The following is a 26,371-nucleotide window of genomic DNA, read 5'->3' as shown; positions in this document are numbered from 1 at the left end:
TTTTGAGAGAGAGCCCATGCCCACATGCATGGAGTGGAGGGCAGAGGGAGAGGGAGAGAGAAAAAATCTTAAGCAGGGCCAGCACGGAGCCTAGCACAGAGCCCGAGATCATGACCAGAGTGGTAATCAAGTCTGTCACTTAATTGACTGAGTCACCCAGGCACCCCAAGTATCCCATTTTAGAGTACTGTATCCCAATTAAAAAGAACTCTTCCAGGGGCCTGAGTGGCTCAGTTAATTAAGTGATGGACTCTTGATTTTGGCTCAGATCATGATCTCAGGGTCTAGGGATCGAGCCCCATGTTAGGCTCTGCACTCTGAGGAGAGTCTAATTGTATTCTCTCTCTCCCTCACCCTTTATCTCTCCCCTCTAAAATAAATAAATAAATCTTAAAAAAAAAAAAGAACTCTTCAAGTTTTGAAGTAGCTAATTATTTAATATGAAGTATTTTCTCATGTCTCTTTTGTTCTTTATGTAAGGGACCTGGGTCATACTGAGTGTACAGTCCTTGTTATTATTTGTCTCTCTGTCTGGTTTTTTTATGGGGGGAGGTGGAGGGGTCTGAGAAGGAAGGGATGAGAGTGGAAGGGAATCAAGGGAGAAGGAGGCTTGAATGAGAAAAAAGACTATCAAAAAGTAGACTGGCGGACCCAAAGGAGAACTGCATCACAATTTTGCTTGGGATCAATGCACTGAGAATCCATTGGAAGGACCTTATTTTCCAGTGCTCCTCAAATTTTACTATACATAAGAACCAGCTGGGGATCTTGTTAAAAAACAGCCTGATTACATACCTCTGGGGTGGAGCCCGAGAGTTTGCATTTCTCTTACAAGCTCCTGGAAGCTGATGCTGCCAGTCCCCGAGCCTGGAGAAATGGAAGGCTACACAGAAGGCTCAGGTATTTTCAAAACTTTGTGCTGTTCATCAGGTAAAGAACGGTTAGCATCTTGAGCTAATTTAAAATTTTCCCTGATCTTTCTGTACAACAGTAAGAACTAGTTCTTCAATACACTCCCACGTAATCTGCACACACGCTGCGTCTCAGGAGACTCAGATCCAGGTAGGACCATGCTGACCTTTATCTCCCCTTCAGAGGCCCAAGGCAATTTTTTGTGTGCAATTTTTTAACTTTTCTTGTTGTTATTTTGTTTTTCTTTTACTTTGTTTTGTTTTTTGTTTTTAGAGCAGTTTTAGGTTTACTATAAATTTGAGGGGAAGGAACAGAGATATTTTTTTCCTCATATACCAACCCCCTCACCCATGCACTCTTACCACTATTATCAACATTCTTCACCAGAGTGGTATATTTTTTTACCAAGGATGAACCTATATTGACACAGCATAATTACCCCAACTCCATAGTTTACCTAGGAGGTCATTCTCGGTATTATACATTCACTGGGTTTGGACAAATGTATAATGACTATATCCATCATTATAATATCATAAGAGTATTTCCACAGTCCTAAAAATCCTCTTTGTTCACCTGTTCATCTCTTCCCCACTCCAACCACTGATCTTTTTATTGCCTCTATCGTTCTGCCCTTTTCAGATGTTACATAGTTGGAATCATACAGTGTGCAGCCATCTAAGTACCCTACAACTTTGAACAAACAATTTCAAGACTGAGTTGGGTCTCTGATACACTTTAACTCCCAGCTAAAGCTGAAATGCTAATACAAGAATGGCTGTCAGCAGACAGTGAGTCCAGGGCTGTGTTTATAAAAGCAAGAGAAAGTCTACAATCTCACATTTACATTTACAGAAGATTAAGATTCCTCGCATGCCTACCCAACAACGAATTCTTTATTTCTGTATCCTTTCAAAGACCTTGAGGAGGTAAGAGTATACTGGTGAATGCTGGTTAATCTGCCTCATGATGTGATCCACTCATTGGCTAAAGACACATTCACTCCTATGGACCGACAGTCCCCAACTTGAGATGGTCAACTTCAGATTTTTTTTTTTTTTTTTACTTAGGAAGATGCAAAAGTGATATGCATTCAGTAGAAACTGTAATTTGATTTTGGATTTTGAATTTTGAATTTTGGATCTTTTCATGGGCTAGCAGTATGCAGTATGATCCTCTCTCGTGATGTGACGCAGCAACGGTGAGCCTCAGCTCCCAGTCAATCTCATGATCACAGGGTCAACCACTGATACACTTACAAATATTCTCTACCCTTACAACCATCCTGGTTTTCACGTTCAGTGCCATTTTCAGTACATTACAGGAGATATTCAACACCTTATTAGAAGGTAGGCTTTGTATGAGATAACTTCGCTTAACTGTAGGCTAATGTAAGTGTTCTGAGAATGTTTAAGGTAGGCTAAGTCAAGCTATCGTGTTTGGGAGGTTAGGTGTATTAAATGCATTTGATTTATCAGGACACGGTCTCATCATAATTTAAGAAAGATCTGCATAGATGAGACCGGAAACTTAGCAAGCTTGGCTAGTAGAACTTTACCTGGGATAAATTGCACCTGACAACTCTTCCCTAAAGTGAGCTAACTACTACCAGCCTTAAGCAAGCTGTCCTCTGGACATGCATACCAAAGATAGAAGACAGGAACATTCTGAAAAAAAAAAAAAAAAAAAAAAAAGGAGGGGGGGGTGAAATAAGTAAACTTTGTCTTCAGCATCCTCTTGCTTTCTGCGTGGGAGCCTTTGTCTTTGTTCTTGGCAAACCTCCATCCTCAGACATCCTGAATCCTCCCATACTAACCGCCGCCTCTCTGCGTCAGACAGTGAGTCTGCGACAGCTCCTTCCTCAGGTCTGTAAAGAGTTACATGATAATGGCTTAAGGTATCATCCTTCCTAGAGCACTGACTTTTTAAAGATAGGAAAGTGTGGGCAAGGTGAATTTTTAACCTATTGTACAACAGCCCTCCTCTGGGTGTTCCCTTGTTCAGCTGGCAGGGGCCAGAGGCTGGTGCAGTGCCCACAGAATGTGACTCTGGATGACTGGAGTGCTTACCCTGCAGTGACCCTCAACGGTCCAACTTTGAGTGGTGGCAGCCCCTCCATTGTCCGTTCATTCCTAGAGTCTCACTCTACGTCGCTAATGGAAAGGCGGCTTTCTGGACTTGGTCTGTGCGGCATCATTTCAAATTTCAGCTACAAGCTTTTCATGCAAAAAAAGCATTATTTTTTCCACAGAGTACTAAATCACATGGGATACCTGTGCAGCACTTTTAGTTTGAGATGTCACAGCTTTTAGAGACAGAAGACTCCTTGGGAATCAGCCTTACCTCAACACTCATATTTAGGAATAAAAAATAAATAAACCCCAAAGAAGGGTGTTAAAATAGAATGGATGATTCCCAAGGCTGCAAAATTAGGACCAGAATCCTCCCCTCCCCTAAAGTAGAAGATCCACAGCATCTACCCTCAAGGAACAAGACTTAAATCACAACCAAAGAGATTTAGATGCAGCACAAAGAAGAACTCGCTGGTAATGGAGATGATTAAATACTAGAACAGACAGCCACAGGGAATTGTGAAATCGTCCTCCCCAGAGATCTTTTAAAATAGGACAGTTAACCATCTGTCTGAGATGGTTTAAGTACAGTCCTGCCTTGGAGGTAGGAAAATAATGAGATGATCCTCTCACCTGTCACATTTTGGGGTTCTGTAGTCACACCTGGATATAGAGGCACACATCATGGGGATCCCAGGTTGAATCTGGACTGTGCCCCCCACTGGGATTCAGATGTGTCCAAGTTTTTGAGAAGGTAGAAGGTCCACAGTGCTCTGTCTGCATGAGGTGGGAAAGTGTCTGCATGGAAGAGATTTGTGCTGGGGTTTCTGGGTGAAAATAAGGGAGTTGGGAGAAATAGAGATGTCAATTTCCAATTTCTCCCCCTCTTCCGCTCCGACCCCCTATAACACCACCCTGCCCACTCCCCACCATCTGAGTCTAATGAGCTGCAGCTGATGCCAGCAGAACCAAGAGACTTCAAGAAACACAGGGACACAAGCAGCCGTGATTTTTTTCCCAGTGACAAAGCATAAGAAAGAATGGCCCCCTCATTTCAGTGGAAAAATTCAGAACGGTTCGGACCTAGTGAAAATTTCAGGGCAAACGGCCCCTTTGCAGGACTTTAACGTGTAGGTTTTGGAGCTGCAGGGGACATTGTCTTGGAACAGACCTGAGCATCATCTCCAGCCTATCACCAGCACCAGTCAAGGCCAGGGGAGACCCAACCCTGCAGGGGCGCAGAGATCCAGCTCGACCAGCAGGGGGCGCCCGCACCTGAAGTGCACCACTGGGGTTGGTGTTCTGATCCAGGCCACAGTTTTCTCAAGCCTCCAAGGCTTTCACATGTGCTGTTTTCTCTGCCTAGACTTCTTTCTCTTCTTCACCCTTTCCCCTTGCTAGCTCCTGAGTTGTTTCCACTTAGCGGCGTTTGATATCCCTCAGCATCTTGTAATTCTCTAATTATTCTTACATGTAGATTTAAAATCACCTGTTCACGCATCTCTCTGACTTTTCTGGTCTGTAGACTCCTTGAGGAGAGGGACTCCATGTTATTCACCACCATTATCTATCTAGCGTCTGGCACATAGTAGGCACTCAGAAAAATATTTATTGAGTAAGTGAATGAATGAATGAGAAACTATAAGTTTTAATAACACAATTAGTGTTATTAAATGACACAATTAGTCCTTGAATTATTTCTAAGTAAATGGCTATTGGTCCAGCATACTACACTGACCTTATTTTAGCTTGTACGTTTGGGGGTTTACTTTACACAGGCTAATATAATAAGAAGGATCATTAGGAGTCATCTGGAGACTCCTTCTTATAATATTCAATAACCCTTATGGTACCCTCAACATCAGCCCCTCAGCCTGAAGACCTCTCAGCAACCAGAAACTCAGGTGCAGCTGGGCTATCCATTTCACCTCTGACTCTGAGAAAGTTCTTCCAAATGTTGAGTTGACTCTCTCTTCCTCTGGTGTCTTTCGTGGAGCCCTGGCATCACGCAGATACTGTCTTCCACGTACCAGGGAGCAATGAAAGATGGGACCTGGCCTGTGGAGCTGGAAGGACTCAGACGTGAATCTTAGCTGTGCCACTTACTTAGTGTGGGAGTCTGGGTAAGTCGTTGAACCTCTCCAGTTTTCTCATCGATACCCAACTGGACTGTCACAAGGACTAAGACTAACACATTCCAAAGGTCTGAGACAGAGCAGATTTTCCAAATGTGATTCTATTATTATTAATAAGCATTAGAATATATATCCTTAATATGGAGTGATAATATATATAATATATTAAATAATATATACAGTCTTCCTCCCTCCTCCATCAATCTTTTGTTCCCTAAGCCAAAACAGAAGCTACTTTCACGTCCTCTGCCATCCTCATCACTTTCTCTATCAGTGTTCCTCTCAAACAGGCTACAGACTTGAGCTATCACCCAGAACAGTAACAAGGGCAGCACAAACCATCACCACCTTCATGTTGGACATTATACTTTTATTCATGGCACTTATGGTTCCTTCAGCTTCTTTGGCAACCTCATCTTCCATAGTTCCTGGGCATTTTAGCCATGTCACTCTCCAATCTGTGGCAAGATGACTACTGGAGATTTGACTGTGGGGGCGAGGGCTGTGAGACAATGTGGGGTGGGGACCTATAATTTTGTTGTTGCTTTCCCCATCTGTTTTAGCATGAGATTGCTAGAAAAGGTTTACCCTTAGAAATAGGGCATGAGTAACACTTAAGGCCCTGGAGATAATGCCCCTGATCCCTCAAGGACAGTAAGACTCCTGGAGACAGTTAGCGTAATGGTGCCAATAAAGCTCTATTTTCCAGGGAAGATGGTATAGTCAGGCTTTTGTATTTTTTAAGGAATAAAGTAGCCTATATTTGGAAGGGAAAGGGAATCCATGTTCTGGGTTCCTAGGTATCAGGGGCCTGAGCCCCACGCAGAATTCCAGGACAGATGTGCAGCCCAGACAGCATCTGCTTGTGCGAGTGTGCGCGATGGGGCCCCTGTGTCAGGAGCCAGAAGGAGGAGTCAGCTGGACACAAGGACGAGGCTCCACTGGTGGGTGGGGCTGCCCACCTGTGCCCCAGGATTTCTCATAAGTCAAAGACTGGGTGGGATCCCATGCACCCCCTCTCTAGAGGCAGCCTGGACCAGCGGGACACACTCAGAGAAGGCTTAGCAACACCACTGTGCCAACCTCAGTGCCATAGGTCTGGCTTGGCATTTTCTTCCACTACACCCACCTTCAGTTTAAAACCATTTTGATCAGACTGGCCAACCCTTCATTTGTCATAAGACCTCTCCCCCAGAAGTAAACACTGTCGGCAGGGGCAGGGGGAGGTGTTTTATCGGGAGGGAGATTCTCTCCCTTTCCTGATTTGTGTTATTATTTCCAGCACAAGGACTTCAGCTATTGTTAAATCAGAACCTAGTTCTATAAATACTTCTGATTTGAAAAGCCACATTCACTTTCACTACTTCAAAATCCAAGCCCGAGATGGCAGCAACATCTCGTGGATATAGAACACGCAGAAAACATGGTAATTGTTAGCACCACCTCCTCATGCTCTGAGCTGCCTGTCCATAATTCAGAGGACAAGACAAGGTCACTAATAAACACCACTGAACTGTGTCTCCTTTCACAGCTCCTGCATAAAAATATTGCAGCCCCAATGAACACCAAAACAAATGTAATGGATTGGTTTAATTCACATCTGAACACCCACAAACACAGCTGCCTAATCACCTTACTGTTTCCAGCAGGTTTGCATGCTTGTCAATTATTCTGAAACATCAATTGTCCTAACTTTGACTTCATTTAAAGATGCACTTGGTAGGTTTAGTAGGTAAAGGAAGCAAAACCAAGATGCTAAGTCATTTGAAAAAAAAAATCCTTTTCAAAAGCATCAGAGTCCATTCTCAATGTGTGCTGCCAATAAGCACAAACTTGAGCCTTCTCCTGTCCCAGGGGAGGCCCAAGATGTGGAAGGTGACAGGCTGATGTTTGTGTTAGGGACTGTCTGTGACACTGACGCTAGTGGGAGTTGTTATGATGCAGACACCAGACGAAATCTGACTCTAGGAAAGCACCCACACAGAGAGGGATGGGTGATTGGGATGGCAGGAATTTCCCCCCAGTGATGCCCAAAGCATGCCCTCCAACTCCAACTACCAGGACTCCATCACACAGTGCTCCTCACTGGAGGGGTCCAGATGGGAGTTAGGGGTTATACCTTCTTATCCCACAAAACACACGCACATACACAGAGAGAGAAACTATTTGCTCCAGGATAAAGAAATAGCAAACAAACAGGACAATTACATATTCATGGTGAGACTAAACACAAGGGCCTTTTCTCCTCTGAGCCTGCCATTGTTCACTCTCAGGGCCTTTCAGGAAGGGATGAGTAGGACTTGAGCTCTTCAAGGGAATTTTTAAAAAGAAGATCAGAAGAAAAGAAAACCACTGAGCCATCTATATTCCAAACGGTACCAAAAATTTTTTAGCCATGTAAGAAAATCTAAGGAGATATTAAAGCTTGTTTACCACAGAGACAGAATTAACTTCCACATACTCTGGAACCTTCAGAATGTAGGAGAGAAAAGGGACTTCCTTATGGCTCTATCAGCCAAGCTTCTGACTCTTGATTTCAGTTCAGGTCATGATCTCAGGGTTGTGGGATGGAGCCCCGTATTGGGCTCCCAGCTCAGCAGGGAGGTGGAGGGCCCACTTGAGGATTCTCTCCCTCCCCCTCACTCCTCCCCCCCCCTAAAATAAATACATCTTTAAAAAGAAAAGATATAGGGGGGATGAGAGGGGGACACTTTGTCTTTGGTAGGGAAATTGACACTAGGACAAAAGAGAAACCACCAAGAGGTAAAATTTATGTCCAACAATAAAGTTTTATGAAAACAAATCATTCTATAAAGATAGTAATACTTACTTAGCACCTCTATGGGACATGCTCCTTTAAACCTTTTATGTACAACAACTCAGAGAATCCTCACCACCACCCCGCAGGGCCTGGACAGCTTCCAGCCCCAGGTCGTAAGTGAGGAAACTGCGTAGGAAGTGACAGCTGGGATCACGAGCGAGGTAACTTCAGGCTAGAGGGCACACTCTTCCTGGTTGTGCTGCCTCCAATGCTGAGCTGAGACTGCAGTAAAGCCTGGCGTCCTGCTGATTCTGTCCAGAAAGGGAAACCAGAGCCATGCCTGGGTTGGTCAAGACCGCCCTGGCCAGACCACTAGGGTTTGGGCTCTCAACTGTGCCTGCCTACTGGGAGAACATAAGCAGCTTGTGCCTGGAACCCACTCCAGAGGTGCTGATTTAGTCAGCTGGGAGAGCAGCTTGGGCATTGGGATTTGTAAGTCTCCCCCAGGGATTCTGTTGTGCATCCAGAACCTTGGCTCTGGGGATAGGGGAAGCAGAAGAGAATAAGAGGCAGAGACTCCAGCAGACTTATTTTCCAACTTTACATCCATAGAAAATAAGGGTGGGAGGAAGGCCTGCATGACTCAGTAGGTTAAGCGTCGGCCTTCGGCTCAGGTTATGATCTCAGAGTTCCGGACTGAGCCACACATCCGGCTTCCTGCTCAGCAGGGAGCCTGCTTCTCCCTCTGCCCCTCACTCCGCTCATGCCCTCTCTCTCTCTCAAATAAATAAATAAATAAAATTTAAAAAAATAAATAAAAAAGAAAGAAAAGGAAAGAAGGGTGGAAATAAAAAGAAACGTATTCTTCTATCCTCTTCTGTCCAAAGACATGGGACAAGGAAGGAATGATAAGAGGTAGGAAAGCATTGTCTCCCAAATAGCTTAGCCTGGAGAACTCAGCTCAACACCATATTCCCCTGTGTGTTAAGGAACCTGGCACACCACTTAGCCAGCTCAAGCTCAGCTGGACACCAGAAGACTCAGGGAAGGGAAAGCATGCAGAAGCTCTTGAGATCCCCCTATTGAGACCATAGTGATGAGAAAGAATCCGAGTTGGACCCCTAAGAGAATGAAGAGGTGTCTGAACCTTTGGATATTCCAGTTTTGATGATGAGGAGAGGGTCTGCCCGGTGGGTGAACGAGGAATGGTCATGGGTAGTTACACAACAGAGTCTTTGCCACAGCAGAACAAAGTCTCATTAGCGACTCATGTTAGGAGACCTATGACAAGGTCCAGGCCTCTCTGTCCCTCCTTAATCAGGGATAAAACCTTTTATTCTGTCTTGCTTTGCAGCAGCAAGCACACACCTATGGGTTCTTGCCCATCACAGGGAACAGACAAGAAGGTCAAAGAGGTCAGGACAAAGCTTGCTTCTGCTTTGGAATCTAAACTCATGGGCAGCGTCCCAACCTGCTGTTGGTCTTCTTTCTGGCTGCCTAACTCACCTATGGCATAAAAGCCCACATTTGATCCTTTCTGCCTCGGCTACTCTGAGTTCAGCTTCTCTGAGTGGACACTCACGGGTGTCTGGGCCTACAGGTTGGCTTGCACACAGCTTCAGACCTGTGGAGCATGGCCTTGTGCCTGCTTATGCTCTAATGCTCATCAGATCCCTGGCTGCCCACCCTGGCCCCTTCCAGGCAGCTCTGCCCTGCTGTGGCCCATGTCTGTCCTCTGGAAAGATGAGCACAAATCATCCCATCAACAAGACAGACGCAACTTCCCAAGCACCTAAGGAAACAGGACACAGGCCCCTGCACGCAGACAGAAGGCAGACCCCAGGGCATACCTGAGATTCGTGGAGAAGGACCAGAGCAGGAAAGCTAACTAGCGCGGGATCAGGAAAAGGCTGCTGCTTTCCTCCCCATGGCCCAAATAAAGACTGAACCCATAAAATCTGGCTCGAAAACTACATTTTTGGCAAAATAATCTATGAAGTTCTTGGTTCCCAAGAGTGAGGAAATTATAACAAAAGACATCTATGTTGGGCAAGATTTTATCTTGACAATGTTCCTTTAACTGATGTAAAATGTGATGAAATTGACTGTAATTGATTCCAAGGAAGCATGCCAGAGATTCTTCCGCATTAGATCCAACCTTAAAATAAGAATTATTGGGCCTGATTAGTATGGTGATGTTGTTTTATATATCTTTCCCCTAGAGTTTAGATGTTCATCCTTACAGACAAGGAACTCATCTGGTTAGTAAATAGAACACCTCAATATCATGAAATGACACTGACTCACTGCTCTGGTGATCTGCATTATGGCATTGTTGCAGGAACCAATGGACCCACATGTTAGCTCATTCTCCTTTGAGGCGGGGACAAAAAGCTGGCAGAGCTGACCTTGTTGGGGCAGCGGGGAGAGACTCTCCACAGCCATACGAGTTTCGTATAGAACCTCAGTATCATCAGGGGGCTGGAATTGTCCAAGCCCTGAAGTCTGTTCCTTCTTCACAGTAGAGCTGCCAGTGTGGTCCTCAGAATTCACAAATACCTGGGCACAAGCACGTGTCTAAATATCAGGCAGGGGCACCTCACAGATAGACTCTAGATAGGATAGCAGTTGGTGGATACCTGGGTGACTGAGTCGGTTAAGCGTCTGCTTTTGGCTCAGGTCATAATCCCAAGGTCCTGGGATCGAGTCCCATGTCAGGCTCCCTGCTCATCAGGGAGTCTGCTTCTCTGTCCCTCCCCTGGCTTTTGCTCTCACTCTCTCTCTTTTGCAAATAAATAAATAAAATCTTAAAAAAAAATAAATAAAATAGGGGCACCTGGGTGCCTCAGTGGGTTAACCCTCTGCCTTCGAATCAGGTCATGATCTCAGGATCCTGGGATCAAACTGTGCATCAGGCTCCCTGCTCTCTCTCTCTCTGCCTCCCTCTCTGCCTACTTGTGATCTGTGTCTGTCAAATAAATAAAATCTTAAAATAAAATAAATAATTTTTAAAAAAAGGTTAGCCATTGGTGAGTTTTCTCTGCCCTTGGGCTCCTGTCCTGAGAAACTGGGGACAGGTTGTTAGTTAAAAAGGGACCACAGTGTAGTGTCTTATTAATGATGGAGGTTTGGAGTAGAAGGGAAAAAAACCAGAAAACTGTTTCCTTCAGTTAGCCTCACTTGAGGGGGATGCTAGGAGATGAAGGGGAGAATGGGATCCTTTCACCAAAATGCAGCATAAAAACCACAGAAAGGAATGACATACTGATGCATGCTACAATGTAGATGAACCTTTAAAGCATTAGGCAAGTGAAATCAGCCAGATATAAAAGTTCACATAATACATGATTCCATTTATCTGAAAAATCCAGACCAGGAAAATCTGTAAAGACAGAAAGTGGATTAGTGGTTAACAAGGGCTGGGAGGAGGGAGGAATGGGGAATGACTTCTCAGAGGGTATGGGGTTTCCAACAGGAGCGAAGCAAATGCTTGGTGTCCAGATAGAAGTGTTGTTGGCTCAACATTTTGAATGTATGTAACACCATTGAATGGCACACTATAAACTGCTTGATTTTATGTTCAGTGAATTTCACCTCAATAAGAAACAGTTTTTCTAAGTGCAACATAAACATAGTGATGCAAAGAATAAGAAGTGGTTTTAGGGCAGATCGCAGGCTCCCTGAGATTGTGTCAGATGTCACAATTTGGAAAACCCTGGAAGATTGGGCATGTCATTTCTGATCCCAGGAGACCTCAGCTCTCACAGAGTTATCTATAGCATAAAACAAGCTTCCAGTCCAAATAGCCTACAATCCTACAATCGTATCACTCCTCCCGCCAGGAGGGAACACACACCCACAAACGAGGTCATCCTCAGCACCAGATGTCATGGGCTCAACAGGTTACAAGGCATCCAAGGCAAAGTTACAGAAAGCCCAGGATTCAAAGAGCTGGTGATACAAACTTTTAAATAAAAACTAATGTTTATCGAAAAAAAAAAAAAAAAACTAACTCCTTGCCGCGCGCTGTTGACAGTACTTGTGCAGGCCCTGACTTACTTCATCCCCACGACAGCTGTCTCACAGTTGAAGAAGCAGAGCATGAGAGAGGTTAAGGAGCTGATGTGAGGTCAGAGAGCTAACAAGGGTGGAGAAGAGATGCGAGTCCAGACAGTCCAAATCCAGCGCCTATGTGTTTAACCTTTGTGCTCTATGGCCTCTCAGTAGGCAGAATCTAATTTCTTTTAGGTTCTGGTTTAGCTGTAAGGTTGGTGCTAATAGGCCCATGCTAGTCCTGGCTGCGCTGATGCATCCAGGAGTCCTTGGGAAAAGTAAAGATCACTGGACAGTTAGACAAGAGATCAATGCTTTAGATCCACCTTGGTCATTGCCATTGTGACTGTGGGCAGTTAGTACAATCTCTCTGGCCCTTAGTATACTCTTCTGTAAAACTGAGAAGTTGGGCTAGATCAAGCTTTCCAATTATTTAAGCAGCAGAACTCATTCTTAGAATGAAACTTACTTAGAAGGCCAGTATACAAGGCAGATGAAAGTGGGGAGCTGTTCTGGATGAACGTGGCAGAAGAAGACTGCAGGGCCTCTCTCCATGTCCTAAGCAGTTCCTGAGACACTTTCTTGGAACCCCTGTGACCCTGTGGGACACATTTTGAGATCTACTTGAATAGAAACTCATGCGGTTCTTTTGAAAATAAAACCTAAAAATCTTAGTTTCAATACTGCATCCTTAGGCATTCTTTAACACGGTGGGGGGGAATCAGAATATTGTAGAAGCTCTAGAACCTTTGCTTGAAGATATTTGTTTGGATTGGCGTCCTCGTACAGAGTTGGTGAAGATTTCAGGTAAGAAGTGCAAGCCAATATAAAAATGTTCAAAACCTCAGCTTTCCAAGGAGCTCTGCATCCCTTTTAACCAACTGCTAAATGTTACCAGCCCAACGGACCCCTCTAGGGAGACAAGCTGTTCAATTCGGAATCTGTGTGTTTTGTCTAAATTTCTCAAATGATGAAGCTAGATCATTTGTTAGAGTTTTACATCAGTCAAGGCAGTAGCACTTCATTCTTCATAAAACTTGATTCTGACATCAGGCCGGATCCCTGCAATTAAACTTGGTCAGCGAATAATCCAGCAAGACATGTCAGGAGAGTCTGAGCCTCTCATAGTCATTCTGGAAAGATCAGCTACAGAGACCCCCAGGGAAGGGAACTTCTGCTGCAAACATCCCCGCTCAAGTCAGCCCCTCTTACTCCACAGGAATTTATAAATTCAAGTTTGCTGCAGTGCCTGGAAGAGGTTATATAAGAGGTTCTGGTGCAGTGTTCAAGGCAGACGGCTACCTATAACTCAGAGGCCAAGACAAACATGAATACATTAATAGCAGTCGTAACATAAAGCTAATTTATTTTCAGTATCTGGGAGCTAAGGGGATCAGCAGATAAACTGTTAAGCATTTAGGCATTAGAGCACAGAAGCTTAACAAATTGGGGGGTGGGGGGAAACAGGAGAGGGATGGAGAGGAGAAAGATTGATCTCCTTCAGAAAAAATGTAGCATCTGAACCAATTAAGTTAGAAACAATTATGTGGTTATGGGCAACACCAGACAAAAAGGAAAAGACACGTTCCTAAACCCTCTTGTTCTGCCATTGGGTGGCATATACTACCCCAGGGACAACACCAGAAGAGAGATTATACCAGGAGACATTTTCCTCTTCTCAACCCCTCCTCCCTAACATCGCGGTTCGGATTGCTGGCCTGACAGCAGGAAACAAACAAACAACCCAAACCACACTGCTTGAATTTAATGAAACACCACAGTACCTTTCTTTGGGGAATGGCAGGAAAGAATTAGAAGGCTATTTCTCTGTTTGTTTGTTTTTAACCCATAAAATCTAAAGTAAAAGAAATATTTTGTAGTTTTTGTTTTTCTTTTAAAACATAGTAGGGAACACATTTTGATTATGTACTCCCAGAATGTGTACTGTGCCCTCCCCAAAATATCACAAAGGGTACTTAATGAGAAAATAGTCTGACCACCAAACAAGCTGATCATCAACATCACAAAATCTTGTACTTGGGCGGTAAGCACACACAAAAGCCTTAAAATCAACTTTCAAAAATGTTAATATCAATATCGTTTAAATCTTAGGCATTAACAACAAAAATTAAATATTCACCAAAGTCCACATCCCTTGTGCAGTGTTTAAAAGTCAGTTGATATTTATCAGCTACGAGGTAAGACATGGCATCGGCAGAGACGTGAAGGCTTCTGGCACCTGTAGCTTCCTCCACATCCTCATGTCTCCCAGATGTGTTCCCTTCATTCATTCCTAGCCTCTCCTCACCCCTTCTTGCCAGTGCTACCCTCCAGCAGGAATTTGTATTGAACCGATCCACTTGTCCCTGGTCTTACTCCCCACCCCAATCCATTTTTCACATGGAATCCAACATCATCATTCCAGTGTACAGATGTGACCACGCCACTCCCTTCCTCAAGAGCTTCCAAGGGTCCCCATTCCCTACAGGATAATCCAAACGCTTTAGCAGAGCCCCTAAGTACTTCATCATCTTGCCCAACTCAGCTTTTTAGCATTTTCTCCTGCTCCTCTTCTCTTTTGCCCACACAAACACGCACAGACCTCCAACTCCCACCTCCTTCAAGCTGTGGAACATAGCCAGTTACACTCATGTGTCAGTCAGCCAGCAACTGTTAACTCCTCTCGCATCTGATAGGCCATTAGAAATGTCAGCTCCTTCATGAAACTTTCCAACATTTCTAGGCAGTTGGTTTTCTTATCTTTCAAAGCATTTGCACATATGTCTACTAGTAATCATTTGTTCTGTTTTTGTTTCCAGGAACTGCCTTCCCTCCTGAGTTTTCCTTCTCATTTTTTTTTTTTTAAGGATTTCATCTATTTATCTGACAGAGAGTGAGTGAGCTCAAGCAGCAGGAGCAGCAGGCAAAGGGAGCAGCAGGCTCCCTGCTGAGCAAGGAGCCAAACATGGGACTCTATCCCAGGACCCTGGGATCATGATGTGAGCAGAAGGCAGATGCTTAACTGACTGAACCACCCAGATACCTCCTCCTGAGTTTTATTCCATAAGTGCTACGACGGGGATTGTTCGTCTTTGCATAACCTGTGCCTTGCACAGTACAGGGTGCAGGGCAGACCCCAATAAATGACTATAAATGACTGTTAAATACAGGAGTAAAAGAATTCAAGGTTTACAACCTACATGAGAAAGGAAAACAAAAATATGTGAAATTTAAATACTTCACAACAGAGATCGGTGGTAGTGTGAGTCAACTGTTACAAGAAATATGAGGGGGAAACAGCAAGTGTCAAAAACTCAGAGGCCATTATTTCTGGGAAGGCTTCTTCACAGAGGAGGTATTTGAGTCTCCAATGGAGAAGAGGATTTGAATCAGAATACAGCAGACAGGACTGCATTCTAGGAGGCTGGAATGTGAGAGAAAAAAAGAAAAGCAGGAAGAAGGCTCTGCCTTGTTCTGAGGCTAAAAAGAAAGAACCCAAGAACCACTTTGGAGGCTTCGAGTAAACTCGTCCTCAACAAGAAATTGCCTGCCCCTCCACTGTGCCGAATGTACAGAGCTGCGATGGGAAGAACACCTGGCCACATTCACTTCTAGAGTCCCTGTGCACCCCCACAATGCCCCTTGTCACTTGCCTATGAGCTGTTGGCCTGGGACGGGGTAGGGGGGGCATACAGCACTGCCCCCGCTCTGCTGAGACCCTGCTGTCTGGGGTCAGCATTCATAGGTGTTACACGGAGCACGAACCCACGGAACATGTCATACTTCCACTCTGACTGTAAGTAGGAAGTAACTCTTCCCACCAAAAGGGACCTGCTTCCCTTCCCTACAGACAGAGAGACACAAATCCCACAGAGATGCAGAGACTCCAAACGGGAACATCTAGAAGCTGCAGCATTTTGTAGAGGGCATTAGAAGGGAGCATCTGTAGAAACCAGTGCTTAGAGACTACACTTTGACAGGTGCATAAATGAAGCCCAAGCACTAGTAAGATGCATCATAAAGGAGGAAGATGACTTTCCAGCATAGTCTAAACAAGAAGCCTGCAGGGAATGCTGGGGAGACCTAGATCAGTCCAGTAGGAGACCATGCTGCAGGCTTGCACCAACTCCTTGGAGGACTGCTGGTGCCCGCTTTAGTCTTCCTAATTCACCACAGATAAGAGCACATACTAAAGCATAGAGCGATCTCCTGACAGGTCAGAAGACCAGATGCTCCCGGCAGAATTTTGGTTCATCTTAATCAAATCCCAAGATAAAAACAACATGTCAGAGACGGTTACTTATCTGCCAATATCCATTGGCCCATATCCCATGTGGCTGCCCAGAATAAAGATGACATTCCCCTCTTCCAACAGACGAAGTTCTCCTGGTGGGGCTGCGAGGGGGTGTGGCGGCCACAGCTTACTTGCAGCTCCCCTTCTTTCATCCGTTGCCGGGACCATGTATATGCTAGGGAAGCATCTTGGGTCATGCAGCTGAAGGCAGGGGTCTAAGTGCGGAGGTTAACCCAACGGAAAATAAGGGACCTGGGTGTCTGACCCTGGGAGACCCCGGCTTGCTTGAGGGAGAATTAAATCTGCCTCCACCGATTTCACCGTGATGTGGGGTTGCTTTTCCAGCTGCTGAAACTCTATCCCATCTAAGAATATCCTCTATAAATACCTGGCCCAGCCAGATTCTGCCTGACTCCACTGCCCTAAGGGCAAAGTCTGGAAGGCCAGCCTCTGTGGAATTTTCTCCTGATGAGCCCATTTGCCACCACATATTGCTTTGATGCTGTACTCACAGTGCAATGAAGAAAAAGACTCAGAAAAGATGCCTTCGTCAGTGGGAAGTCTATGTGCTTTGAGCCAGGACAAGGAAAATGCAAGCTCAAAGTCTGTCCATTCCCCAAACATGAAGCCTTATAAAAGTCCTGGGCTGGATAGGAAGAGCCGGACTTGGCAATAGCTTATAGCAACCCCTCACTGAATCGGAACAGGTAAAACTGGGCAGAAACCCAGCTTTCATAACTCTCAGTGAGGGCTCTCGGTACCTCCCCGCCACTTCAGTTGAAATGAAGACTAACGAGCAATGAAACATCGCATCAGGCAACCGATGTTAGAAAGAAGGTGTTGGCCGGATGTGTGTTATTACGCATTGGTCCTTTTTCCTAATCAGCAGTCACGGGCTGAGCCACATTCACTTAGCCACATTTTTGTTAAACTGGATTCACTAAGACAACTGGAAGCAGATAGCAGAAGCGCTGACGTGACCTCTTCCAGCTGACCTTTCCTGGAACAGCTGCTGAAAGACCCAGCTCCAGTTCCACGTCCCACCTCTGCCCGGTCTTGTGAAGTCTGCCTTCCTGGCATTTACAGCCAGCCGAGGAAGGGATGAGGAGAGTCGAGAGCTCCCACGTGAGCCAAAAGGACGAAGCTCTCACTCAGCAGGTGGAAGTTTCTCCCAGGGAAACCCTGGAGGCTTGGTGTTCCTGTCAACTACTATAATGTGCCCATAAATTTCATTTGACAGAAAATACGATGTCAAAGGAGTAGAAAGTAACCCAAACCAAAAATGTAAACGCATCCTGGCCGGAATTCAGTGCAGCCTCCTTGCCTAGCGTTGAAGCTACAAGAAAGAACCCATGCCTGCATTAGTCACCAGAACCACAGAGGCTGCCCAGTGGGGCTCTCCAAGGCAGTGAGATCAGGGCAGAATGGGGAATGGGTTCTCCAGGTTTCTGCAAAACATTCTATATCTTAACTTTCAGAACTATAGAATGCTAGATGCACCACACCACCACCACACACACACACACACACACACACACACACAAAAGTGGTTTATTTGTCAGCTCGATTCTTTTTTTTTTTTTTTTTCCAGCTTGATTATTTCAATGGTGGACTCAGAACCAGTTTAATTTCAGGACTCAGTGTAAAATGATATTACAGGGCTCCCTGTTCCCAATATACTAGGATTGTTTTTAGGATTTATTTATTTATTTTAGAGAGAGAGTGTGCATGTGCAAGTGCATGAATGGGAAAGGGGCAGAGGAGAGAGAGAGAATCCCAAGCAGGCTGCACTCCTAGCTGGGATCTCCATGCAGGCTCTATCGCACGACCCCAAAGATCATGATCTGAGCTGAAATCAAGAGTCAGAGGCTCAACCCACTGAGCTACCCAGATGTCCCTCAATATTTTGGAAATTTTAAGATGAGGACAGCAGAGCATCAAACCAAGCTCAGAGCCCCTCTAAGGGGAAATGTACAAGTTGCAGATCCATGAAGCCAGCCCTGGGTAGACCCCACCTTCCATAACATTCTCTTTTTATACCAGGCAGAGTGGTTTATTTATTGGGTGTTCTAGATCCGGATCCAAGCTCCTTGTATGTAAATCCCAACTCCTCTGTCTATAAGCTGGGTGACCCTGAACCAATTATTCAGGCTCTCTGAGCCTCAACTCATTAAGATAGAAATAATAATAGCATAGCAAATGATACATATAAAGTTCCTGGCATATAAACACCCAATCAGCTATTATCAGCTATTATTATTATTATTATTACCTAGGAGGAAGCCAGTTGATTGAGAAATGTTCTGAATTACAATCAGTTATTAAGGAGGATCTGTGAACTCAGTATTTAGGAATAATTTTACTACTGGGGAAAAAAATAGTCAATGTGTGGCTATTTCTGTATTTACCCTAGGAACTATTCCGTATTTACCCTAGGGACTATCCTGGGACTTGTTGTATATGGCCTTATGAAGTTAGTTCCTGGCCAGTAAAGCAGCCATCTACAGGTTTCGCACAAGGAAAAACTTTCTAATACACTACTAATGGGTTCTCCATCTTCAAGGGCATTCAAGGAGGCTTAACAACCATCTTGTCAAGACACAGAGCAAATGTATGTATTAGGCAGATGGCATTCAAGTTCTCTTTCATTCCTGAGATGCTGTAGATTCAGTGTAGTTTCAGTGTTTCTATTCTGTAACTACAATGTCTAATTTTATTCCCTCCATGGCCTTCCACCAAATCAGCCCTTCTGTCTTCCTTTCTTTCCCCTTCAACCATTTCATTCCAGCCAAGTGTACTTATAGACTTGGGAAGCTTAAAGCATCTAGAGTTTTTCTTCTCCTTTTCTACTATATCTGTCTTAAGAAGTCTACCTTTTCCCATCCCCCAGTGCCTTCTATTTTTATTCCTTCATTCTGAAGTTAACTCCATGTAAATCGACATCAGGAAACCTACCCTGATTAATGAGTTGGGAAGGAAGATATGAGGAAGTAAAGGCACAGAGCAGAGATTTGGAGAAAAGTCCAAGGCACCCCACCCAGCCCTCCCAAATTCAGTGAGTGACTCTGGGCAACTTATTTAATATTCCTGATCCTTGTTAATTTATCTGAAACATCTGGATAATATTAGTACCCACTCCACAGAGTTATTCTGAAATTTAAATCCTGCAATGCATATAAAATACTTAGCATGGTATCTAGCATACAGAGAGTCCTCAGTGAAAGTTAGCAAGTATTTTTGTTGATGCCCATCAAAGGGCATTTACTATTGAGATTCTGTTCCTTCCTTTCCTTCAGCTTCCAAGAGAAGAGAGAGAAAGAGAAAGAGAGGGCCTCTGAAAGAATCATATACCTTTTAATGTTTGTCTTTAGCACTGTTTCCAAGATTGCCCACCATGTTCATGCCATGATGCTGTAGAGTGAGAAACATACGAGGAATTTGCCAAATGCGTCCTCCCTACAGAAAGTTAAAGAACATGAGAAATCAATAGAAACATAAAACCATCTACCATAGATATCTTAAGGATACCTTAAGGTGGTAAATATGAAATATGTATAGTTTCATAGTTCATTTCAAATAATATTTAACATAGTATGGGCACAAAACTGAATCAATCTGTGAGCAAATCTAACAATGCCCCTCACAAAAATAACATGTTAGAGGGCATCTGGATTCTACTTTCCATCCTCAAACATCTCAACCTCTGCTTTTCCCCTTCCTCCTTCGTTCCTACCAAACCATCCATTCTGCACCATTCTGGAGCAGTTAAAGACTCACACAGCTTAGAGCCCAAGAAATGACTCAGGGAGCCGCCCCATTTGACGTCTACTCTTCTCCCTTCAAGAACATCCATAGAAATCGGGAATCCCATCTCTCACTGGAGAGTGACAAATTTTACTCCCACATCAGGCAATGTTAAAAGGAGAGTTATTATTATTATTATTATTTTCGGTTAGGAACGGGACTGCTGCTTTTGCTCGTTTCAGTTTATGTGCATTTTTGTAAGAGAGCCGGATCGGGAAAGAAAACCCAACATGATGGTGAAGCAAAAGCTCTATCTTTTGTTTTACCATCACAGTTTTACTCACATGTAAATTCTCGTACTGTGTTTTAAAAATCAGACTTGCCATGTATTAAATTGAGTTCTGTGTCTGCCAGGTATTGGTCAAACTGAACTGAGTTTTCTTCCCAAATTAGTTGAGTCATGCTTATTAAGATAGAGAGACCAAATTAGCTCTGTAAAATCAGCTGCTGCCTCATGTAATGCCCAAGCTTGGCTACCTCTCAGTTGAAGGATCAAGGGTTTGCCCATAGAATTTCATCTTCCCTCCCTCCCTCCCTTTTACCCCAGCCATTTCTCCCCCTTCCCTTCTCCTATGAGTGGTGTGCTGGAGCCAGCTTGTACCAGCTGGTGAGGGAAGATCGCTAGGAATTTTCTGAAATTTTGTGTACCAATTGTTAAACATAGCAGGTATCAAATTATGTAAGCTTACAACTAAATAAGTTGCATCAAAAACAAAAGGGAGAGATAGTCAAAACCTCATTACTTCCGAACTCTTTACTACATTTTATCATTATCTTTGTTCTTAGCATTATTACGTCTGTTAAACGGTGGAAACCATAGGCTACTGAGCACCTCTCCCTTACTCTGCAGCCGGTGACGTTAGCATTGCTATGTGAAATCAAGCCAGAGTAAGATAGCTACAGCAGGGAAATCAGCAAATGCTGCAAATCAGCCTTCTATGTGTTGTTTTGTGCAAAGTTTAGACCAGGAATCTTCAAACTCTGGCCGGGTGCTTGATTTTGCATGACTCTTGAGCAAAGAATGATTTTTATGTTTTTTTTTTTTTAAGATTTTATTTATTTATTTGACAGAGATCGCAAGTAGGCAGAGAGGCAGGCAGAGAGAGAGAGGAGGAAGCAGGCTCCTGCTGAGCAGAGAGCCCGATGCGGGGCTCGATCCCAGGACCCTGAGATCATGACCTGAGCTGAAGGCAGAGGCTTTAACCCACTGAGCCACCAAGGTGCCCCGATTTTTATGTTTTAAAACATATGACTTTTATGAGTCTGGCATTAGGACTTGACTGACAACTGAATTTCATGGAGCACGAGACAAATGAACCCAGTCATCTCGCCACCAGAGTCACATTAGCTCCACAAACCCAACAACAATAAAAATACATTTTGATTACACGAAGCATTAGATAAGGCAAAAAATTTTTTAAAAAATCTTCACTTCACAATGGTAAGTGGATATTTGGCAATTATCCAGGTAATTGGATCAATGTAAGTAGCCAGACCATTCCTGCCCCCTCCCTCCAAAAAGTCTATTTGGGAGCTTAATGATCTACTTTGCCACAATTAACTGAATAATTACAGAATCTGCATCCCTTTATTTTTTAAGGGCAAAAACCCACCTCTGTGTCATTCTGAAACCCATAAAAGCTTGAGAATTCTTGAAGGGGCTGTCTTCATTTAAAGACCAACTTATGGAATATCCACTGAATTTTTTTTTTTTTTTTTTTTTTTTTTTTTTTTTTTTTTTTTTTTTTTTTTTTAAAGATTTTATTCATTCATTTGAGAGAGAGAGACAGTGAGAGAGAGCATGAGCGAGGAGAAGGTCAGAGGGAGAAGCAGACTCCCCATGGAGCTGGGAGCCCGATGTGGGACTTGATCCCGGGACTCCGGGATCATGACCTGAGCCGAAGGCAGTCGTCCAACCAACTGAGCCACCCAGGCATCCCATATCCACTGAATTCTTTAGATGTTTACCAAGATGGCAATTCAATTTCAAAGCTGAAAACCAGCAGAAGCAAAATATTTCCATTGCTCTGACTCCTGTTCCTTTCCCCGATAGGCCCAGGGTTTTGATACCTGGCATCAGAGTCCCACCATCCCAGTCTAATTTAGGCCCTTGGTGTCATCTCTTCTCCCCAGTGGGTTATCCTGTCTCCAGCCATTTTTTACATTGCAGCCAGAATTATCTTTCTGCAAATCATATGTCACCTCTCTCTTCAATTGCAGCCTGTTGCCTAGAGAATAAACTCCCAATCCCAAAGTATAAGGCATGTCCATAAGCCTCCTAAGCATGCAGCTCCAGTCTATCTAGAGTTGTATCCTTGATGAGTAAGAAGTTCCTAAATCAGTGGCTCCCAAACTTGAACATACGTTAACATCAGCTGGAAGCTTTTAAAACTCCTTATGCTTAGGTCACATACCTATCAATTAAATCAGAATATCTTGGGCTGAAGCCAGCATCTGACACCTTTCACCAAAATTGTAATAGTATTTTGGTCACCCAGATTCCCTGGAGGACCAGAAACTCTTCTTAGAACTGTACTTATTTATTTTTATAAATCTATTGTCATAGTAAAGACAGTGTTCGGTGATTTGTCTCCATGTATCCCCTCCATCAAACTTAAGCCCCTGGAAAATAGGGCCTGTTTTTAATTTTTGTTATATTGATGATATTTAGATAGTACTTGGCAATCTAATAGAAACATGACAAATGTTTGTCAAATCAAAGAACAAATGGATGGACAAATAAATAAATTATACCAGCCGGGAGACATTAAACAGAATGAGGTTTAAGAAGCTTAAAATAAGGAATACTCTTCCTTATTTGAGAAACAAGGCCATTCATGTCATTTTTTAATAAAGTGGATCATTTAAAGGATGCAGCAGCCCGTTTGTTGCAGAATTGATCACCACAGGCCTTAATAAATGATCATGGTGGACAGAGCATTGCCTGGTCTAGTCCTGTTTTGTCATTACTGTTTTTTATTGAGTACTTGATAGGTTTCAGGTGCTTTCCTCATATTTAATCCTCAACAACAACTGTCCAAAGTCAGATTCATTAGGAACCTCATTTTATAGAGAAGGAAACTGAGGTTGACATGGGATGAGGAATGACCCACACTGGCTGAGCCACATTCAAACCCAGGAAGTTTGTCCTTGGCACAGAGGCTGCCAACCAGGCTGTCCAGTGGCTCTTGAACCAGTCAGCAGTTAGACTCATTTTAAGGAAATTTACCAAGACCCAACTGGAGAGTTTGATTAACTTGTCTGGATGAGCCTTGGCCATTGGTACTTCTTTTCAAATACCTTCAAGCAGTTATGATGTGCAGCCGGGGTTGAGAATGTCTGCTCTACACTCTCTCTCCGCTAAGCTGATGTTACCTCAAAAAAGCTGCTTCTTTAGTTTTCTTCCCTAAAAAGAAATGGCTGAAACTGCTTATCTTGGTGATAATTCAAGCTGGAATGTCTAGGAATTATCCCTGCCCTTTATCAACTCTTAACTTAAGGCAGGGCAAAGAAGGTCTCCTGGGATCCCCATATGCGGACTTCCAGCCAGCATTCTCCTGGATTTTTTAGCCCCTACTGAAGGGAAATTGGGGCTATGACAAACCAGCACTATAGTTTACTTCACAAAATGCAGTGAAGGAATAAAAACTGTGTAACTCCTTAGGAAGAATAAGAAAGAATAAATGTAGCCCAATGAGTACACCTTGCTAGCCCTACTTGAAGATGATCGTTTTTGCATTGGGGAAAGGGACAGGGTATAGGAGGCTCTACTGACTAGTAAACTAGCCCTTTCGTAGATGACAGTGGGTTCTCTGCCTTGCCTCAGGGTGACAAGTGTGAAGAAGTAGAGAATACAATGTGTCCTCTCCAGAAGGGAAACCCCTAGGAGAAGAATGAGGGAGGGCCGAGCAGATGAAAACTACTGGTAGTTCGAGAACCTACTATTCATACAGAAGAATATGGGGCCAGGACTCGGTAGTCCCCAAGGAAGAAGGATTGCCCTTGGGAGGGTCTTACTTAGTCTGCTCTGCTCCAAGGCCAGAGAGGAGCAACATGGCTTTGGGATACGATGTCTGTGCCATTACTTAGACAATCTCTACTGCCTCTCTAAGACAAAAAGCTGAAACCACCCAAGAAAACTCATGGTGTCAGAATGACCAGGGCCCAGTCTCTGACTTTTAGGCCCATTCCACCCTGGTCTGGGTCAAAGAGAGGATGTACAAACCTTCATTTTATTATTCTTGGCAAATCATTTAAAGGAACCGAAGGCTTCCTTGTACTTCCACCATGTGCTCCTAAACTATTGACATGGCGCCGACCCCACCTGATTGTCATTACCTGTTTAGGTGTCCATCTTCCCGGTTTGACTCTACTCTCCAGAAGGGCAGGGCATGCTTGTCTTGTTCACTGTAGTAGTCTCAGCTCCCAGTCCTGTGCCTGTTCCTTTATAAGAGCCTACTAAATGTTCAATGAGCGAATAAATGATTACACATAAAGGCTATCTGACAAATGAATACACCGATACTTGCTACCTACTTCACAGGGAACTAGGGAGACAGGAGCTGCCCTACTTATTACAAGAGCTCTCACAGTTTAGACTAATTGTGGCTTATTTGGGTTAAATAAACATGTTTGTTTTCCTGACATTTTCTTGTTTTCTTATAAAGCCCATATAATTCTTAACAAAAGCAACAAAACCAAACTATGGATTCAGTGTTTGCAGTTCTCTGAAGCTGTACTAAAGCACCTGGAGGCAGTGATCCCCGGAATGGCGTGAACCAGGCTGGCTGGGGTCACAGGCACTGCTCCTAGGAGTCCGTAACAGTAGCGAAGGTCAAAGCTGTAGAAGGCTGCTTATTACCAATAGGAAATGTAGAAAACACCTTGCCCTTTAATCTTCAAATTACCTCAAAGGAAACAAAAAGCAATGCTCTCATCAGGCTTTATCCACAGAGGAAGCACAGCTTTCTTTGGACAGTCCTGATTTTAAAGCCTCATAGGTTATGATGACATCAAAATACTTAAAGTGTGTCAAAGAGCTCTTTCAGGAATACTCCAGTTACAAAACTGAATGTCATTATTCTCTATTACAAATAAGAAACATTGGTCTGGTTACCAAATGATTTCTCCCATAGTCTCAGAAATAGGAGAAAACCTACGGATGCTGATCCCCAAACCACAAGGCTAGTACCACTGCCAGCCAGCCTCACCTCCAAAGACAGTTAATACAGACCCCCAAAAGTACTCAAGACCCCTTAGTACACCAGCGTGTAGATCTGAATTTGCATGTTTTATATACTCCTCCCTGCCCCCAAGTTCCCAAGGACATCCTAGAAATAAATTAGGGGCCTGGCAATGGGGATAATGTTAAAAATTAAGAATCACAACCATTAGCAAACTAAGAAGGGGGAGAAGTAATTCCACACTTTGCATTAGTACATTTGTTTACCATATGCAAAGTGCCTTTATAAATGATAAAGCACTAATTTTCATTCTGGATGTGGGACTCTCTTGTCCAGGGCATAAATCTTGCTGTTATCAAAAGCAACGGCCAACCGTAAAAACATTGATAGAGCTCCATCTTTGTACCAGACACTTTAGATTCTAAGCGCTTCTCATGAATTATTTGATTTAGTTCTTGCAGCAACCTGAAGATGTGTGTGTTATTATTGTCCTTATTTTGTGGGTGAAGAAACTGAGGCCCCGAGCTTAACAGAACCCCCAAGGTTATATAGCAAGGCGGAGAGGAGACCAAGATCTAGATCAGGGAGTCTCTGACTCCAAAACTCACGTTCTTCTCATTATACTATATTTTCTTCAAAAAAGAAAGACATTATGCCACTATGACTGAATTACATTCTCTGTAGTTTGGGGATATTGAAGGAATTCCAAATCCCAGAAAAATCAGTCAGTGAAACTTACTCAGAAATAGTTCTGGTCATTAAAGACATCCCCAAAGTACAGGGCCAAAAATATCAGTGACTTAAATGACACTAGAGTAGAAATACAGGTCAAATCCAATTACAGAGGATCTCAAAGGACCATCCAAGCTCTTATGGTATTCTGGAACTTTATTATATTAAACAGTGCCTGCTCGAACTCCTAGAGGACTCACAGATCCTCCCTGCCTTTCTTCAAATTCTGGTACTTGTCTACCCGTCACAGTTTAACCCTTGATTATATATTATGTTTTATTGTTCAACATTTTATCACATATGCTTAAGCTTTGTCTCCTTAACTAGATTTTAAGTTCCTTAAGAATAAAACTGGGTCTCATACTTTGTCACCCACAAACTGGGTGCCTACTGACATAAGTTACTTATTGATTTGTTTAACAAAT

At 43.6% G+C, this 26,371-nt stretch overlaps 1 protein-coding gene across 26 annotated transcripts in view; it reads right to left on the bottom strand.

Moving 5' to 3' along the window:
* CACNA1C (calcium voltage-gated channel subunit alpha1 C) overlaps positions 1–26,371 on the bottom strand; it is a 735,043-nt gene that overhangs the window by 670,123 nt on the left and 38,549 nt on the right. The window lies entirely within an intron of this gene.

Source organism: Mustela putorius, unplaced genomic scaffold (genome assembly GCF_011764305.1).
Source record: "Mustela putorius furo isolate JIRA1106 unplaced genomic scaffold, ASM1176430v1.1 tig00003988_pilon_pilon_pilon, whole genome shotgun sequence".
Classification (NCBI taxonomy): Eukaryota; Metazoa; Chordata; class Mammalia; order Carnivora; family Mustelidae; genus Mustela; species Mustela putorius.
Note: the sequence above shows the minus strand (reverse complement) of the source record. Positions and strands in the feature narration are given on the sequence as shown.